Source organism: Hyperoodon ampullatus (assembly GCF_949752795.1).
Source record: "Hyperoodon ampullatus genome assembly, chromosome: 7".
NCBI classification, from domain to species: Eukaryota; Metazoa; Chordata; class Mammalia; order Artiodactyla; family Ziphiidae; genus Hyperoodon; species Hyperoodon ampullatus.
Window position 1 is genome coordinate 79,322,937 of NC_136920.1, and position 20,014 is coordinate 79,342,950.

The 20,014-nt window shown below is 40.4% G+C and overlaps 1 long non-coding RNA gene and 1 pseudogene across 3 annotated transcripts in view; one reads left to right on the forward strand and one right to left on the reverse strand.

Annotated features, from left to right (window-relative positions):
- Nucleotides 1–4,992, reverse strand: part of LOC307055632 (ferritin light chain-like) — a 47,013-nt pseudogene extending 42,021 nt beyond the window's left edge. Inside the window, exons 1-2 of the transcript in view lie at nucleotides 4,861–4,992; nucleotides 2,465–2,653 (exon numbers count right to left, since the gene is read on the reverse strand). The product of the transcript in view is annotated as a ferritin light chain-like (transcript). The remainder of the gene's footprint in view (nucleotides 1–2,464; nucleotides 2,654–4,860) is intronic.
- A 71-nt stretch (nucleotides 4,993–5,063) lies between these two features.
- The window catches only part of LOC307056542, a 32,493-nt gene continuing 17,542 nt past the window's right edge, over nucleotides 5,064–20,014 (forward strand). Inside the window, exons 1-3 of one of the 2 annotated variants that reach the window (XR_013811025.1) lie at nucleotides 5,064–5,292; nucleotides 12,554–12,761; nucleotides 14,501–14,729. This is a non-coding gene — a long non-coding RNA (uncharacterized lncRNA). Of the gene's footprint in view, nucleotides 5,293–12,553; nucleotides 12,762–14,500; nucleotides 14,730–20,014 lie in introns of those variants that run through there. The other variant, XR_013811024.1, reaches the window with a different exon arrangement.

Consider the following 20,014-nt stretch of genomic DNA (forward strand, 5'->3'; position numbering starts at 1 on the left):
CACACACACACACACACAAAGGTACTATTATTATAGAAATTCTCCTCCTACCCTTTCTCATAAGTCAAAATTATGTAAAACAATATTGATTGTCATGCAGTGAGTGCCCAATTCTTTCCTAGTAAACTAAATTCCCAGCTTTAGGCAGATCCCTATGTAGTGAAGAGGGCAGGAGACCTGGCAGTCAGTGGATGACAGATGCCTGGGCCAAATCACCCTGACAACTCCTCTCCATAATAAATCTGAGAAGCTAATCTCTGCTAAATTGTTAATGGCTGCTAATCAGATACTGGATACATGGTTACCCCTCTTGATAGTATATTTGCATTTAAATGAGTCCTTTCTGGAAGGACTCCTTAAACCAAAGGAGTGGTTCTAATGCTGACAGCTTCAGGCACCCAGGGCCTCTGGCTCAGGTTTTCATATCGTCCTTTGCGGAGACGCATGATATCATGAGGCCATTTGATCTGTAATTCCAGAATATCAGAAAGGAATTACTGCAGACCTCAAAGTAATGATCCGAAGATTGTTTTTTAAAAAAGGGTTCTTCAATGAAAAGTCATAGATTAAAAAACTGATCTATTTCACCTCACCCTAGCCACTATTCATTAAATTAAATTATCTGGCATACTGGTGTATGTCAAGTTCCAAGCAGATAGATTCAAACCGTACATGTTGATGTAAGACATTTCTCATTTCATTTTTTTTCTTTCTCTTTCCCCTATGTTTCTCGCCATGGTATAGCATCTGAAGCAGTTAATTCCTGCCATTTAATATCTTTAATTTTTGTTTTATCCCAAGCACCATCAACATTGATTGTCTTCTATGAGTAAAAAGCACCTGGCAAGAGTACTTTCATGGATGAAGGAGCCTGAATTATCATGAGAAACTATCTATACCTCCAGTGAGTCTGGCTTCACAGAGTGAAAACTATACAAGGAAGGACAATCCAATATGTAATGTAACTGTCCCAAATCACCACACTTAATCCCCACTGTCTCAAACAAATTGAAAGAAAAGATTAAACATCTACTTTCACTCTTAAGGACAAGCCTATGTAATAGCCATTGTTCTCCTTATTTCAAAAATGAGACAAAGTCAGGCTGTGAATGGAAGGATCCAATCCCTAGTCTGTTCAACTACAAAACCCCTGACCTTCAGGGTCATCCTTGTCTTCTTCTCATCCTCTGTCAACCTTATATGGACCTTTACCTCCAACACTGATACCTAGCAAATCCTTCCACTACATTATAAATTATTAACCATAAGGTTTAGCATGTTCTCTCTTCCAAGGTATTTAGCACTTTAAAGGAGAAAGAAGCCTGCCCAAGTGGACAAAGCTAACACTTATCAAGCATGAGCCCCCAACATTTGCACCAGACAATTTCACATCATCTCCTTATAAACTGACAATAATCTTTGTGAGGTTGAGATCCTAACCTTCTTTTTACTGTGGATCCCTTTGACAATATGGAGTAGCCCATTTAAATAGTCTTAAAATAACACTTTTAAATTCATAAAATATAATACATAGAATCTCAAAAGAAACTAGTTACTATGTTTTAAATGCAGTCATTAGAATATTTTAAAAACCAAATTTGTGATATAGAAACGAATGGGTATTTAAACTCATTAAATAACAAGATATAACAGAGACTCTACTAACTACTATACTTAAAAATAGTGATGTTGGGGTGATGGGTTAACAATTCTGATACATGTGTACTGAAATTGAACAAGTAAATAAATAGATGGTGGATGGTGGTAGCCACATTTCTCAATATTGAAGTATGAATTTACAGATAAACAAGAGGAGAAAGCTAAACTAATCTCAGCATTAATGGATTATAGTTGCAGACATCAGTATACACTCAGCTCAATATAGATATAGATAGTTATATATAGAAATATTTACTGATATGTGTATATACATGGGTTACTATACATATCTATTTCTTTGTTCTCTCAGTTAAGAGAGCCTAATCAAATAATACCCCATTAGCAACAGAACATCTAGAGCCCAGATCTTGGTTTCTATTACTACTCTCCAATAAAAGGAATCAGGGCTCCTCAGAGAAATGACTGATTCTAGGACTGGGGCAGGAAATACACAAAATGAGCCTGGAGCACCTTGTGGTACCAGAAAGTCAGGAAGTGTTAAACACACACACAAACATGCATGCTAAACACATATACACACAGATACACAGACACACACAAACTCACACACCCCAAAGGGAGTATGTCAAAGGAGCACAGGCGCCAAAAGCAAAAGCTCCCAATGGCCAAAGCTGGAACAATTTAAACAACAAAATAAAGTAGTATTGGATTATAACCCAAAGGATAAAATAGATATCCATGAGTCTATACTGATATAAATAAATATCAATAATTGAATAAATTAATATTTGGGGGGAAATAGACAACTCTGTGTGGAAGAATTCCAAATACTTTATGTACATACTCTGTCCTCAAGGAGGTGGATCATAACTCTCCACTCTTTGGGTTTGTGCTTCACATAGTGACTTCCTTCCAACAAGTGTAGTGTGGAAGGGGTGGAGGAGTAACTTTCCAGTGGAGAAATCTGAGACACGACCTCAGCCAGGTTATCAAGGTCAACATCAACAGTCAAATCACGTTGATAGCATGTACCCTTGATAAGATGTTATAAAAAAGGCACTTTATCTGGTTGTCCTCCCAATAAACCATAATCCCAGTCTTACCATGAGAAAAGCATTGGACAGTTTACATTAGTGAGGTATGCTACAAAACACTTGATCACTGCTCCTCAAAACCGTCAAGGTTGGGGCTTCCCTGGTGGCGCAGTGGTTGAGAGTCCACCTGCCAATGCAGGGGACACAGGTTCGAGCACTGGCCTGGGAAGATCCCACATGCCAGGGAGCAACTAAGCCCGTGTGCCACAACTACTGAGCCTGTGCTCTAGAGCCCGTGAGCCACAACTACTGAGCCCATGTGCTGCAACTACGGAGGCCCACGCACCTACAGCCCGTGCTCCACAACGAGAGAGGCCACTTCAATGAGAGGCCGGCGCACTGCAACGAAGAGTAACCCCCGCTTTCCGCAACTAGAGAAAGCCCGTGCGCAGCAACGAACACCCAACACAGCCAAAAATAAATAAATAAATAAATAAATAAATAAATAAAAACGGTCAAGGTTATCAAAAACAAGAAAAGCCTGAGAAACTACCACAGCCCAGAGGAGCCTAAGGGGGCTTGATAACTAAATGTAATGTGGTGTCCTGGATGGAAGCCTGAAATGGAATTAAGGACACTAGGCAAAAGCCAAGGAAATCTGAATAAAGTACAGACTCTGGTTAATGTTATTGTATTAATATTGGCTCATTAATTGTAAAAAAGGTGCCACACTAGTGTACGGTGTCAATAATAGAGGAAATTGGGAATGAGATATATAAGAACTCTGTATTATCCCCTTAATTTTTCTGTATATCTAAAACCATTCTAAAATAGATGTAGTCTATTAGATAAAACAAAAAAGGTAATGATGATTTGATTGTGACATCAGAGTAGTGATACTTTGAGATATCTATAAAACTGCCTTAGGAAATTGTCTGTGATATCTGCTGGGGATATAGTCACAGGTACTCCTAATATTATTGTGGTTTGTTGTCTGCATTTAGATTTAAAGGACATGCTAAATACGAAATTGCAGTTAGAGGTTAGTGAAATTAAAGATGTAATATTCCCATCCAGATTCCACATACACTTTGATACATATTAAGAATCCCCTGCTCTTTGGTGAGGTCTAATTTTATGAAAGTGAAACACAGAGAGATGAATTAGGTTGTTTCAGCTTTTAAAAAGCCCGCATTCTAGGGTCAAGAATTCTTACTGAGCCTTGTTGAAACTGTTTGCTACACTACCTCCTAATTTTGGAACTGCTAAACAGAGAGTTGGGAGGGCTTCCTAGAGTAAAAGTACTGCCTTGGCCTTGTGCAATTATACTGTTTAGGTTGCTGGACAAATCCAAGGATAAAACTGGCCTGGACCTAGTGATGGGCAATTCCAAAAGCAAGCTGAATGTGAGAAGTTCACTCACAGAGAACCCTAGTGTCAAAGAACCTCTCTACTTGGGAATGGCTCAACACTGGGAAAATAAACCCTGGTTCAGCTGTAAAGAGAGCACATCCTTGGCCTTTTTTCCCCCTTAAATCCGGAAACTGATGATCTGGTCAGCTTAGGAGAGGGAGGGAGGGAAGGAGGGAGGGAGGAAGATGAGAGAGAGAGAGAGAAACCTGTTAATAGCTGGTGCCCATTTAAAGAGAGAAGGAAAGGGCTTATTATATACGTATATGCTAATATTATTCTTAAAGCCAATTCTGATCAATCCTTCGGGAAAGAAAGAGATGCAGCCATCTGTTAATGTGGCTTCAGCGTCTTTGTTTCCAAATGTTACAGCTGTCACCAGACCAGCCATTCCAGTTGGGGCGAGGCCAGGGGGTTAGAGGGGGAACATCTGTCCACTAAGGACACCACTAAACAGCAACAAAATCTTGGGGCGACCCCTCTCTCTTTCCTCGAGTGCTTTCGCTAGCCGGTCCTACTTCCCCACTCCTTTGGGAGTTTCCTGTTCCATTACGTAGGCAAGAGGGCGAGAGGTCCCAGCTTTCCTAATTGTGAGTGGTTTGGCTGGGTGTGTACGTGCGAGTAACTGTGTGTGTGTGGGGGGGAGTGGAGCTCGCTACAAGGGGCTTAGAAAAACTAGTCGCCAATTTAAAATATTTTCGGAGTGTTTGAAAGATAACTTAAGAGCTAATCCCACTCTCAAATTCAGCGAAATGAACAAAACAGATAAGGAAGACGAAGAGGGTGGAAAACCCACACAGCGGAATGGAGCCGTCCATGCCGCGGGAGTGACAGGGGAGCGCTCAGAGGAAAGGCGCTCTGCAGGGAAAGTCACTCTGGCTCTTCTCTCTCGGTCCACCAGCCGACGACGCTTCTTCTGTAAAAGCATTCCTAGAAAATAACCCTACAACCGGGAAGGGTAGCGATCGTTGAGCGCAGTTTCCAGGAGCCGGTGCCCGCAGCCGGGAGAGGCCCCTCTCCCCCCGCGGCTGGCGCGGAATGTGGCGATCCGGCCAGGGGCGGGGGATGACTTCCGGCGGCCGGAGCTCGGCGCCGGGAGCAGGTGCTGCAGCTGGCAGGTGGGGTGGGGGCCGGCCGAGCTGACCACACACAGACCCGCCGCGGCGGCACTGCGTCCCCGGGGCAGCCGGCGCCCGGGACATGCGCTGATTCGATCCCTCCGGAGAAGGTAAGCAGCCCGGCTATTATTAGCCTCGGCCACACTGCGCGGTGCTTTCTGCTTGGTTAGTAATGGGGTTTGTAATACAGAGGGAAGAAGGGGAATATCCCTGCCGCCTTCTGCAATGGGAAAAGGAGCAACAACTGAAATTGAAATGTTAATCAGCCAAGTGCTTGAGATTATTGGAGGAGCGGTGTTACTGGGCAAACAAAGAAGGCGGTCAGCCTCTGTAATCTTAAGATAGTCAACCATTGCTGTGCTACACTCGCTTAGATATTGAAGAGGATTCCGAATGTAAAATAATTTGAGTTGCACTTTTACGTTGCTACCTTCAACCTTCGCTTGGTTAATTTGTGGTTTGCGAGCAGCAGGTTCTTGTCAGCAGCCTGGAGAAGTAATCGGAAATCTTCCTTCTCCTTTTGCGTTCCTCAGCCTCCTCCCTTTCCAGTTATCAGAATGGGTCTGCACATTTCAACGTCAAACATCCACTTCAATACTGAACCTTTAGAAAGAATCTCAAATTAGAGGAGAAATTTACCTCCTGGAGTTCAGCTTGGGTTGAGCAGCACTTGTCCCCACTTCTCCCTTCATTTACCATCTTCTCTTGTCAATCATTTCATTGATTTCCCCCCCGCCCCCGGGGATGCTGTGCTCATTAACAAACCAGCTCTTGTCAGCTCCTGTCCACCACCTCTGTTCCGTGACTGATTTTTCAAGGACCCAGAAAGGGCATTGCCTTATACCACGTTTGGACTGTTATCTGTGTCCTTCCCCAAAATGCATGGCATGAAAAACCCTTTAAGCCCAGTACCAATATGGTTTCCGGTAACTCCCTTCATTGTAGTCACTGCAGCTACCAGGTGGGTTTCAAGGACAGCAGAATCTATTGGGGTGTGAGAAAGAGGGCTCTACCTACATATTTTGCTCCATGTGCATAAGAATAGGTGGAAGTAGAAATGCAAATGTCAGTCTATCCCGTTTTTCTTGAAGCTTTTTTAGTCCAGCTAGGTTGTGAGACACCTAGCTGGGTAGGGTATGGGGCAAGTCCTCCTGCAAAAGCAAGCAGTGTGTTTGTCCTAGGATTCCCCCAATAACCTCAAAAGAGTTTCCAGAGAGACTTTTCCCACAGGCAGTCAGAAAGCCAGGGGAGGTGGCCAAGGTAAACCTCAGGTTATTTGGGCATCCTCAAGTTAGTCTCCCCTTTTAGGGGTTCTGACCTAGGATTTCCCCACAAACGCTTTGCTCCTGAGCTCAAGTGCCCATTCTTGTTGCTCACCTAGGGATGTACAATGGAATGATATTCTGTGAAATGGTGAAGATTGCTATGGTGGGGATTGCAAATGTGCCACTTCACCAACAGAGAACAGTTGTAATAAGCCAGACTGTGTGGTGTCTGTGTGCCAATATTCCATTTAAAAAGAGATTTGTTATCTTTAAATCTGAAATTAAAGAGACAGTTTGACTCAAAAGGCCATGGATTTTATTTTAACAAATTAAAATAGGAGATCAATAAAAAAGAGGGCCTGGGTTTATAGCTAACCTTCTTACGTTTTTTTTTTTTTTTTTTCTTTTTGCCGTACGCGGGCCTCTCACTGTTGTGGCCTCTCCCGTTGCGGAGCACAGGCTCCGGACGCGCAGGCTCAGCGGCCATGGCTCACGGGCCCAGTCGCCCCGCGGCATGTGGGATTTCCCCGGACTGGGGCACGAACCCGTGTCCCCTACAAAGGCAGGCGGACTCTCAACCACTGCGCCACCAGGGAAGCCCCTTACCTTCTTTTTAAAATATTGCTTTAGAACAAGATACTGGATCTGAAAAATCATGTTACTTCTATTATATATCGTTATTGTTTTTCTGATTACAAATTCTCTATTTATAAATACACTTTGGAAAGACTTGAGTTGGTTTCTTTGTCTCTATCTTCAGTATATGAGGCAGAAGGAGTGGAGGCGGGTGGGCAAATCCCACTCCAAATGGCCCACTCAGATGGCCCACTCAGAGAACTGTTCCCCGGACCATGCCAAGCTCTGGACCGAAATTGTTTTGGCTGGTTGTTATTATTATCTTTAAATGTGGTTTGGGTTTGAAATATTAAATTTTCAATATTCTAAAATTTTGACTCAGGCACACCAAGTAGAAGAGAGAACAAAGAACAAGAATAGCAAAACTATTTTCCACCTTTCTTACCTAATTGTAAAATATTTAATTATATGAATAATTATTCTGAATAATAAGTGAAAAACATATTAAAATAATAATTCATTTTTAAGAAAGTAGCCCAAGGTTTATGAAATACAGGTTAGTGCAATTGATCTTAAGTACAGTAAAAATTTCTGTAATTTTAAAAGGTGTTCTTATGTTGAGTATTAGTACATGAAAATATGCTAATGATGGTTAGAAATTGAAATGTCTGTTACTTGGTTTCTGAAGAAACTGAATTCTTTGGCAAGAAATGGGTCAGGATTAGGGGACTGGAGCCGCCAAAGCCGGCATCATACCTGCCAGTGATTTTATAGGTGAGATGAATGCATTAAGTTATGGATTAGGGTTGGAGAAGCCTTCTGGGGAAGAAAGAAAACAAGATAGAAAATAGAATTTGTTATTTTAGTGCAACTAAGATAATTAAATTTAAGTTATTTCTGAGTTTGGACTTCATTATATTTCAACAATTTCTGAGGAAAGTTTCTAAATTCAAAGCCCTAGGTAGAAATCGTTGTATGATTTCCTATCCGAAACTGATTTATGACTCTATTTCCTTTGTTAAAAACGTTTCCCAGAGAAAGGCAAAATTAATTGCCCGGTGTTAAGGAGGAGGAGTAATACCAAATAGAAGGATGTACGCTATTAGTTGCTAAATGAACTGTGGGAACTTTTTTGTAGATTTTTTTTTTTTTTTTTTTTTTTTTTTTTTTTTGTGGTATGCGGGCCTCTCACTGTTGTGGCCTCTCCCGTTGCGGAGCACAGGCTCCGGACGCGCAGGCTCAGCGGCCATGGCTCACGGGCCCAGCCGCTCCGCGGCATATGGGATCCTCCCGGACCGGGGCACGAACCCGTATCCCCTGCATTGGCAGGCGGACTCTCAACCACTGCGCCACCAGGGAGGCCCTGTAGATTTGACAAGATAGAATTGAAATCAATCTGTTGCTTTCCAATCACATAAAAAAAAAAACATTTAGTCTGGTGGGTGGTCAGTGTTATCAGTAAATTAAGACTTGAGTACCGATTTAGGATTCAAAGTTGCCTCTCCTTACAAAAGGCATTTTCTGGTGCTGCATTACTGCCATTAGCTACAATTGAAATAGACTTATCCTGAGATTTTGAAAAACAGAAAAAGAAATAGTAGGATTAATAAGGCTTTGCCTCCACTGAGAATGGGTAGAAAAAGTGCTATTTTGAAAGTTATCAATGGCCTCTTAATTGCCAGATTCCTGCGCTGTTTCAACCTGCTCTTTATGTCTTTATTTTTAAGTTCTCTTCTAAGTTCTTTTTTAAAAATTTTACTGCTTAGTGTTTTATTCACTAAAGTAGCATTTTTAATTGAAGTAGAGTTGATGTGTAATATTATATAAGTTACAGGTGTAAAATATAGTGACTCACAATGTTTAAAGGTTATACTCCATTTATAGTTATTATAAAATATTGGCTATATTTTCTGTGCTATGCAATATATCCTTATAGCTCATTTTATAATAAAAGTTTGTACCTCCTAATCTCCTATCCCTATATTGTTCTTTTTTTTAAATTAAATGCTTGTGTTCAAAAGTATTATTAATAAGTAATATATAAAGAGATATCTCTGTATCTAGTTTCTCAGTAATCCCCTTAAATTACCTCATGACCAGCCTAGAACAAGTGCTGTTTATTTCTAGTTTGTGCCTCATGATATCACGACTATATGTCTTCATTTGTTCCTTTCACTCACCCTGCTACACATTGAAACCTTGCTCACAGCATACACTGCCTCTTCCATGAACCCTTCCCCATACCCACCTTCCTTCTCATTTCAGATGTGTTTCTCCCTTGTCTAAATTCCTATGGCACTTTCTATTTTGGTCTATCCTTTAGTTTGAACATGATTTGCTGTTGTAAAATAACCCTAGAGAGCAGAGTCTTTGACTAACAACTTTTTATTACCTGCAACTCATAATACAGTGCCTAGCTATGTATATGCAAAGTAGATGTTCAGCAGTTTGATGTTAGTGAAGAAATTAGCTATTATTTTCCAGGGGTGTATATCCACCTACTCTGATATCCAAGTTAGGCTCTAAATAATGTGTGCAAGTACGTTTTAGTTTAAAATCCCTATATAATAATATAGTGAAAGTACATTCAAACAGTTATATTCAACAAAAGTTATTGTGAGCTTACATGCCCTTAAGTGGATATTGGCTCATCCGTATCAAAAAGCATAGTAAGCATTACAAAAGAAAACTTCAAAGAAGACATTGTACCAGCTTTCAGTATGCTTTCATTCTACTGAAAACAAATAAGCAGGGGAAGATGTCTTGCATAAGTAAGTACTAGTCTTAAAGCGCTCTGCTAGGTACTTTCATCTATGGTGTATAATTTCATCCTTCTACTATATGCTAATTTTACACTGAGACTCAGAGATCTTACCTAAATGGCAGAGATTCTTTCCACATTCACATGCTGTTCTTTGAAGTGTTAACGAGTGAAGGAAAACTATAAAAACATAATCAGAGTAGTTTAAAATTGTTTTGTGATCAGGCTTTCCAGTGCTTTTTAAACTTTTGGGTCTTAACATCCCCTTTAATAATTCAATAAAGGCTATGCATCCACTCCCCAAGTACATACACAGCACACACACACAGAATTTTGCCTGTAATTGCAGGTGTTTGCGGACCTAATAAAGCCCTCCTTTGCAAATGCTTTAAGGACATCTACGCTGGGCTCAGTTTTTCTTTTTGCTTGTTCTATGCTTAATATTTATTTTTGTACCTATTAAAATTAAACAAATTGTTATCTGTTATAGTTGAGGTATAAACCTAAGCAGCTTCATCCTTTACAACTTTTCTTTTTGCATTTTTGTATTCTGTCCTTCTCTCTCACACAAACACACACATCTATATAAATGAGATCAAATAATACTTTTCTGTAAAGAGAATGCTTAGAATTTATTCTTAACGATTTTTCTATATATCACACGTCAGTGTTAGCTATAGTCATCATGTTGTACATTATGTCCATAGTATGTATTTATCTTACAATTGGAAGCTTGTACCTTTGACCGTCTTCCTCCAATTTCCCCTCCCCTGACCCTCTGTCTCCTGACCTGTCTCCACATGTCTGATCTCTTTTTCTATGATTGTTTTCTTTTTTTTTAGGTTCCACACATAAGTGAGATCATATAGTGTTTGCCTTTCTTTCTCTGACTTATTTAACTTAGCATAAAGCCTTCAAGGTCCATTTCTGTTGTCTCAAATGGTAGCATTTCTTTGTTTTCTTACAGATGAATAATATTTCAGTGTGTGTGTGTGTGTATACCTATAATATGTATATACCTATAAATATATAAAACAACCTCTTTACCCATTTGTCCATCAATGGGCACTTAGATTGTTTCCATGTCTTGGCTATTATAAATAATGCTGCTATGAACATGGGGGTGCAGATATCTTTTTGAGTTAGTGTTTTCATTTTCTTTGGATATATTCCTAGAAGTGGAGTTGCTAGATATATGTAGTTCTAGTGTTAATTTTTGAGGATCCTCCATACTGTTTTCCATACTGGCTTTACCAATTTACAATCCCACCAACAGCACAAGGGTTCCCTTTTCTCCACATCCTCACGAGCATTTGTTATCTCTTGACATTTTTGAGGATGACTGTTCTAACAGGTGTGAAGTAATATCTCAATGTGGTTTTAATGTGCATTTCCCTAATGACTAGTGGTATTGAGCATCTTTTCATGTACCTGTTGGCTTTTCGTGTGTCTTCTTTGGAGGAATGTCTATTCGGGTCCTTTGCTCATTTTTTTTTTTTTTTTTTGGTGGTACACGGGTCTCTCACTGTTGTGGCCTCTCCCGCTGCGGAGCACAGGCTCCGGACGCGCAGGCCCAGCGGCCATGGCTCACGGGTCCAGCCGCTCCGCAGCACCTGGGATCTTCCCGGACCGGGGCACGAACCCACGTCCCCTGCATCGGCAGGCGGACTCTCAACCACTGCGCCACCAGGGAAGCCCTGCTCATTTTTTTAATTGGGTAATTTTTTTTTTTTTTTTTTTGCTATTGATTTGTATGAATTTTTAATTTATTTTGGATATTAACCATTATCAGATATATGGTTTACAAATATGTTTTTCCCATTCTATAGGTTGTCTTTTCAATCAGTTTGTTGATTTGTTTTTGTTTTTGTTTTTGTTTGCTGCTTAGAAGCTTTTTAGTTTGATGTAGTTCCATTTGTTTATTTTTTATTTTGTCGTTTGTGTTTTTAGTGTCATATCCAAAAAGTCATTACCAAACCCATGTAATGAGCTTTAGTCCTATGTTTTCTTCTGGCAGTTGCATAGTTTCAGGTCTTACATTTGAGTCTTTAATCCAATTCAAGTTAGTTTTGTGAGTGGTATAAGATATTGGTCCAATTTCATTCTTTTACATGTGAATATCCAATTATCCCAGGGTTCCCTCGTATGTAACTTCTCTCTTTTCTCTTGCTGGTCTTAAAATTCTTTCTTTGTTTTTGACTTTCGATGATTTAATTGCAATGTGTCTCAGAGTAGCCCTATTTGAGTTCAACCTATTTGGGCTTCTTTGGGCTTCATGTATATGGATGTCCATTTCTCATCCTAGGTTTGGGAAGGTTTCATCCATTATTGCTTTAAATATACTTTTTTTCCTTTTCTCTCTCTCTTTTCTTTTTCTGGAATTCCCATGACATGAACATTGTTTACTTTATTGTGTCCCATAATTTCCATAGGCTTTCTTCACTCTTTTTATTCTTTTCCTTTTTGTTCCTTTCACTGGGTAATTTCTAAAGTTCTATCCTCCAGTTTGCTGATTCTTTCTTCTGCATGGTCGAATCTACCTTTGAAACTTTCTATTGAATTCTTCAGTTCAGTTATTGTATTTTTAAAATCTAGTGCTCCTGTTTTTTTGATGTTGCTATTTCCTTGTCAAACTTCTTGTCTTGTTCATGCATTGTTTTCCTAATTTCACTTAGCTGTCTGTGCTTTCTTGTAGTTTACTAAACTTCCTTAGGAGGATTATTCTGAATTCTTTGCCAGTTCATAGGTATTCTTTTTTTTTTTTTGCAGTGTGTGGGCCTCTCACTGTTGTGGCGTCTCCCATTGCAGAGCACAGGCTCCGGACGTGCAGGCTCAGTGGCCATGGCTCACGGGCCCAGCCCGCTCTGCGGCATGTGGGATCCTCCCGGACCGGGGTACGAACCCGCGCCCCCTGCATCGGCAGGCGGACTCTCAACCACTGCGCCACCACGGAAGCCCAGATCTTCATTTTTTTAAGGTCAGTTATTGGAGTTTTATTACTTTCCTTTGGTGGTGTCATATTTGCCCAATTTTTGTGATCCTTGATTCCTTACATTGGTATCTGCATATGTGAATAATTGGGCTCTTCCTCCAGACTTTACTGGGTATTATATTCAGTAGTAGTAGTACATGGGGCTATGAATTAGTTTCCTGGCAGAGAATCAGAGCTTGTATAGGACCTGGCTCTGGACAGGACCCAGAGCCTGTATAGTTCATTGTTTGGGAACCCAAATCAGGCCAGAGTGTGCACTTAATTCCCTGGTCAGGTGAGGGCACTGGTTTTGCCCTGCAGATGGGGGAGGCCACAGGCTGTGCTGTCTGTTCAAGTGCCACTGTATCTTGGGCTGTTTAATGGGCTGTACAGCTTCCCATGTTCTCTGGTTAGGTTCCCCAGTTGGACATGCTGAAGGCTGTATTCAGTGATGAGTAGGGCTATGAATTAGATTTCCTGCCTGGGTGCAGCAGGAGAAGCAGCTCTAAAGCCAGTAAAGCTCTTTGTTGTCTTAACTCAAGCTGATCCACACTCCACGTTCTGTGGCTGAACAAGGCTACTGGCTTGGCTTTGCAGACTGTCAGCTCTGCCTACCCTTCTCTAGGCTTGAGCACTGCTGGGCCGCACAGTTTCTAGGAGTTGTCACCAATCCTTCTAGTCAGATGGGCCAGGAAGACACTCTCCACAGCAGATGGGATGGGGCTAGTCCCAGTTCCTTTGCCTGGGTGGGATGAGAAGGGGCCACTCCAGGCTACTCTTAATTTCTCAAACAGGCTCCCCAGTTGGGAGGAGCTGGGAGCTCCTCTCAGCCTTGGATATGAATTAATCTCCGTGCCTGTGCATGGTACCGGATCCCTCCACACCTGATACTGGCTCTGCTTTGTACCAGAGCCAGTGATGAGCTCTGGCTGCCTGCCTCTTGGCTGGAGCACGACTGGGCCAAATAGCTTCCAGGATTTATTGCCAGCCCTTTTGGTCAGATGGCCAGAAGACACTGTCCACAGTGGGTGGGCTGTGACTCTGCTCTTTCCCTGGCTATGGGCAAACCAGGTTCAAGGGCCAGATGCGTATCAGGTGGATCTGTACCCTGAGTTCCCTGGTTGTAGTGCCCCGCCAACCTGGCTCTGTAGATAAGCAAAGATGCCCTTTGTGATCCCTACTTGGGCACTGCAGGTATGAATTCCATCTGTCACAATCCATGTGCTGGCTGTTGCATGCCCCTTCCCCCTTCATCACAGTCCAACTTTTAGTGGTCAAACCCTGCAGATTCCCCTGCAATCCCAGTGGAGCAGATTAGAGCAGTGGCTCCCACAAAGCAACCCCAATGCTAGTGGTGGTGCTTGCTGTCCCCCAGTTCTCTTCTCCTACTGGAGGAACCAGAGGTTCACGGGAGACCTCACCCATGGTGCTCCACTGGCCTGGGGGAGGGGCAGTGTGGTCAACGTGTAGCTCCTTCTCTCACCCTTCTAATGCAGTCTGTCTTGGTCTCTGTGGTGCACGGGGGTGCTTCAGCCTCACCTCCATGTTCTAGGATTCTCTCAAATAGTGTCCTGTTTCCAAATAATTGTTAGTTGTTCCTCCTGTGGGGGGGACGCGGAGCCAGGAATGACCTTGGTGATGTCACCCCACTCTGGGCTTACTTTGACAATATGTGTGTCCTTTATAGCCCAGACATTTCTGGTACTTGAAATGAGGTTCTCCTTTTATTGTTCTCCCTGCTTTAGGACCTAAAATGGGAGCTCTTCCTTAGCACTGGCACAAAGGCTGCTGAGATGACTAGGAAGCAAGTGCCAAGGAGGATAGTGAATCAAAGAACCTTGATTCATGGAAAAGGAATCCCAGAAGGAGCTCTAAACGTTACACACTCCAAAGGATTTATTCAGGGTTTTCCAATCAAAATCATTTTTACAAAAAAGAAACAGTTCTCAGACTTCGAGTAGTATACCGCCAAGTATGTGGAAGAACATTGCCAGCAGTTGAGTGGTGTGGTCTGCTTTGAAATATATTCAGTTTTCTTAGGATGGACATATGTCTACTTCAAAGTTACTATTTCTTTCTAGTAATGCTGTCTACAGTAATATATTTGCTTTTGCCAAGTTAAGAAAACAATGACATCCCTCCCAGGTTCTAAAACAATTACCAGCATAAAAATACATTAAAATTTTTCGCTGATACTTAAGGAAACCAGTACTAGCTAGCATTCCTACTGATGCTAGTATTCAAAGAGAGGCGTGACAAAACCATTAATCTGGAAAACACCGGGTTGGAAAGATGGAGAGAAAGAACTCAAGAGGACTACTTAAGCTGTTGCTTTCTTTACGTGTCCCCAAATATGATAATAACCATATAAGCTCCTAAAATAAGTGCAATTTTATTCAAACTTCATAGTATGCCTAGTAGGAGGTAAATTTTTACTTTACTTTATAGTGTATTTTTATTTTGGTAAAATGTCCCATAATGTAAAATTTACCATTTTAACCATTTTTAAGTGTATCATTTATTGGTATTAAGTACATTCACAATGTTGAGCAACCATTACCATTATCCATTTTAAGACCTTTCTTATTATCCCAAACAGAAACTGTACTCACTAAACAATAACCCCTTATTTCTCCCCTCCCCTTAGCCTCTGGTTAACTCTATTCTATTTTCTGGGTTTATAATTTGCCTATTCTAACTACCTCATATAAGTGGAATCATACAATAGTTGTCCTTTTGTGTCTGGCTTCTTTCACTTAACATAATGTTTTCAAAGTTTATGCATGTTATAGCACGTAGCAGCATTTCATTCCTTTATAAAGCCATACAATGTATAGTGATTTTTAGTTGCAAAACACTTTTAGTACATTATGTTTCTATTATATTAATGATATCTAGCATATATCACTACCGTATTACCTTTAGTAGATGCCCAGTAATGTGTACTATGAGTGAGCCATAATTTCATTCAGTCAAAACCCATTGATAAACATTTATTAAGTTCCAAACAGTTTTATGATTTCAAGAAATGTGGTAATGGACATAGAGGTTCATGTCTTTATGTACTGGAGCTTTTACTTTTGATGGAAGAATTCTTGGAGTGGCATGGAATGGTATTGTTGGGTCAGAGATTATGCAGAAACATTTATAATTTGAATACATACATTGACTATAAAAACCATCAACTTGGGGCTTCCCTGGTGGCGCAGTGGTTGAGAGTCCGCCTGCCGATGCAGGGGACACGGGTTCGTGCCCCGGTCTGGGAGGATCCCACATGCCGCGGAGCGGCTGGGCCCGTGAGCCATGGCCACTGAGCCTGTGCTCCGGAGCCTGTGCTCCGCAAGGGGAGAGGCCACAACAGTGAGAGGCCCGCCTACCGCAAAAAAAAAAAAAAAAAAAAAAAAAAAAAAAAAAAAAACCATCAACTTCTTCAACAGATAATATTCCTGTATTTTATGTAACCATTTATGACTATCTTAAAAATGAATGCAAGTAATATAAGGGAATCCACTTAATGTGATTTGAGTAAGGAAACATTCTCACTTTTTTCATTTCTAGTTCATGGAAGAAAATTCCTATACACAAGTATTGAAATATTTCAAGTCTCTGGATCACACATTTCATCATTTGAGAAATATTACAGAGTACATCACGGATGTCAGTCAAGTCTTGTAACAACAGTGTAGAAAACTAGTAACATTTATAGCTAGTTTGTTTTTAAGCTTCAGCAATGGATCAATTCTATCCAGCCTAATCTGTAATTTTAATTAGATTAATTTTTAAAATAAAAAGATTAATTTTTAATTTAAAAGTATTTTTAGTTCATATTTATGTACCTGCATTATGGTAAATCTTTTATTTGGTTGTATTTTTTCTTAGTTTCTCTTTAGAGTATCTTTTAACTTTTATTTTTAAACAGAATAATTAAAGCCCAAAGATGAGAATGTCTCATTTAAGCTAAACTAAAGAATGTTGGAATAGCTGAAGTATGAACACAATTGGCACAACTTTTCACTACCCTCCTTAGAAGAAGACTGTTTTGATTTGCATGGTCCAAGAAAGGAGAAACAGATAACTTGCTGGGGATTGCATCCTGCTTTACTTAAATTAGACATTAACAGGCTAAAAGGGCAAGGATGAAACAACATGTTTATAACGTATTTTTGAAAAGCTACTTAAAGGTGAAGGGTGGCAAGAACACAGACAGACACACCCTCGACATTTCACAACAATATTTTAAGGTATGCCTTTTCTTTGGTTGATAGGGATGGAGGGACCTATTAATAAACATTTCTCCTATTTACTTTTGTCTTTATTGCTGTCTCATCAAACCCTCATTAAAAAACAGACATAAAACAAATAAGCATTCTGACTTTTGCCGAATAAGCAACAACAAGCTCACATCTTAAACAATGGACTGCAATGGCTATGAGACTGAGGATCCTTGGTCATTGCAACAGTAGCAGCAACACAACCTGCTTTGTTCCTTCTGTTGTATACTGCAGAATCTGAGTAAATAGAGAGAAGTCAGTGATACCTTTAGTGCCATTTCTTACACTCCTCTCCATGATCTTTCACACTCAGGCTCTCTGGTCATCTCAATGTAGTGAAAAACCACCAGGATGCTAATACCCTCTATCCATTCACAAAACTTAATGCTTCTGACACTTGCAGAAATAATGTGGAATCTGAATTGGTGGTACCCAATAGAGTCACTAAGAATAATCCGTCAGACTCACCAAATCCAAATTCAGATTTAAAGGCCATCAAATTTTAAAGATAATGAAGATTTTAAGATTTCAATATTTGTTATATATGTAAAAATTTAGAAAAGTAAAATTACATGTATAGGTTTTTAATTATAAACTATATTCACTGGAGAATTAATGCATTTTTAAAAGAATTCATTCCGAAAACATTACATTAGCACTTTTTTTAAACCACTACCCTCAAAAATAAATTGTGACAAATCATTGTTCATCCAAGTTTATCTATCTCTCATCTCAAGGAAGTGAGTTGTTCTTGGGGAAATTGCTTTCATCTAATTTGTGCTTTTCTGCAGTGGATCAAGCTGAAATGAAATGGGGCTGACATTCTTAACTATTATTACGTGCCCACATTTACCAGAATTACCTAATGATCAGTACCGAAGAGTTTTATAATAAATAAATATGTATGTATTGAGAGTCTCCACTGATAAAAGTTAGTTGAGACATGGCTGGTGATCCCGTAGAAGAGATATCTAGCTTATATTTCTTACATCATCTCCATAGTAGAAAGCAATCCAGGATTGCAAAGCAAGGCATGAGACAGTAGCATTTGGTGTATTTTATAAATGTTTAGATTTCTAGGGAGCTTATTGGTATTATATATTATGGTAAGCACTCAAATGTAAACTGTTACTTTAAAATAGTAAAATATCAAGAACGTAAAAATTTCTGCAACTTAAATGGTCAGTTTGGTATTTGGCTTTATTATAGGCATTTGCAAGATATTTATTAAACAACAAAATGAACCAATACCATTTAATTTTGAAAACTGCCTTCCTAATACAAAAGAATTGGTATTCTACACAAGTTCCTTGTGACTATTTTTGTAGGTGTGGTGGGAATGAATTATGGATGGCACTACCCTTTCTCCTGTTTCTTGTCTGAGGTTTTGGTAAGGTGCAAATTAGAGGTGATGGACCTTAAAGTTTGAGCAGTTCAAGACACTCAACCAGTAAGTCAGAAAGAGAAAGACAAATACCGTATGCTAACACATATATATGGAATCTAAGAAAAAAAAATGTCATGAAGAACTTAGGGGTAAGATGGGAATAAAGACACAGACCTACTAGAGAATGGCCCTGAGGATATGGAGAGGGAGAAGGGTAAGCTGTGACAAAGTGAGAGAGTGGCATGGACATATATACACTACCAAACTTAAAGTAGATAGCTAGTGGGAAGCAGCCGCATAGCACAGGGAGATCAGCTCAGTGCTTTGTGACCGCCTAGAGGGGTGGGAAAACGAGGGTGGGAGGGAGGGAGATGCAAGAGGGAAGAGATATGGGAACATATGTATAACTGATTCATTTTGTTATAAAGCAGAAACTGACACACCATTGTAAAGCAATTGTATTCCAACAAAGATTAAAAAAAACAGTGAGTAGAATTCAAATAAGTACTAGTAGATATAAAAATGATAAAAAAGAAATTTTGGCAATAAAAAAATAAATAAATAAACACACTCAACCAAGCACAGTCCATTTTCCCAGGACAAGAAAACATATGACATTACTCTTCTTTTTTCAACCACAATGGATTTGAACTTTTAGAAAATTGAAAATGCAAGACACAGATTTTATTTTTTTTAAGTTATTTATTTATTTATTTATTTCTGGTGGTGTTGGTTCTTCATTGCTGTGCATGGGCTTTGTCTAGTTGCGGGGAGCGGGGGCTACTCTTCATTGCGGCGTGGGCTTCACATTGCGGTGGCTTCTCTTGTTGCAGAGCACGGGCTCTAGGGCACACCGGCTTCAGCGGTTGCGACGCACGGTCTCAGTAGTTGTGGCTTGTGGGCTCTAGAGCACAGGGTCAGTAGTTGTGGCGCATGGGCTTAGTTGCTTTGCGGCATGTGGGATCTTCCCAGACCAGGGTTCGAACCCATGTCTCCTGCATTGGCAGGTAGATTCTTTTTTTTTTTTTTTTTTTTTTGCGGTATGTGGGCCTCTCACTGTTGTGGCCTCTCCCGTTGCGGAGCACAGGCTCCGGACGCGCAGGCCCAACGGCCATGGCTCATGGGCCCAGCCGCTCCGCGGCATGTGGGATCTTCCCAGACCGGGGCACGAACCCGTGTCCCCTGCATCGGCAGGCGGACTCTCAACCACTGCGCCACCAGGGAAGCCCCGGCAGGTAGATTCTTAACCACTGCGCCACCAGGGAAGCCCAAGATACAGATTTTGATAAGAAAATATTAGTCAACAGTTCTCTTATCTCTATGTCTTTTTCTATCTCATTGATTGTGAAGAATACACTCATAGAGAAAGCAAAATCTACATCAGTTGAAAATTTTTTCCACCTGCATGCATGTTATAGTGGATGTGTAACATCTTCACAGGGTTTGTGAAATCACTATTTCACCACAAAAATTAAATATGACCCTAAAATGATCTGACACTAATTAGTCCATTGAATAAGGGGAGGCGGATTGGCATCTTGGTCATTGTTTAGAAGAAAAAAAAAATCATTAACCTGCTAGGCAAAATACTTGTCTTTAAA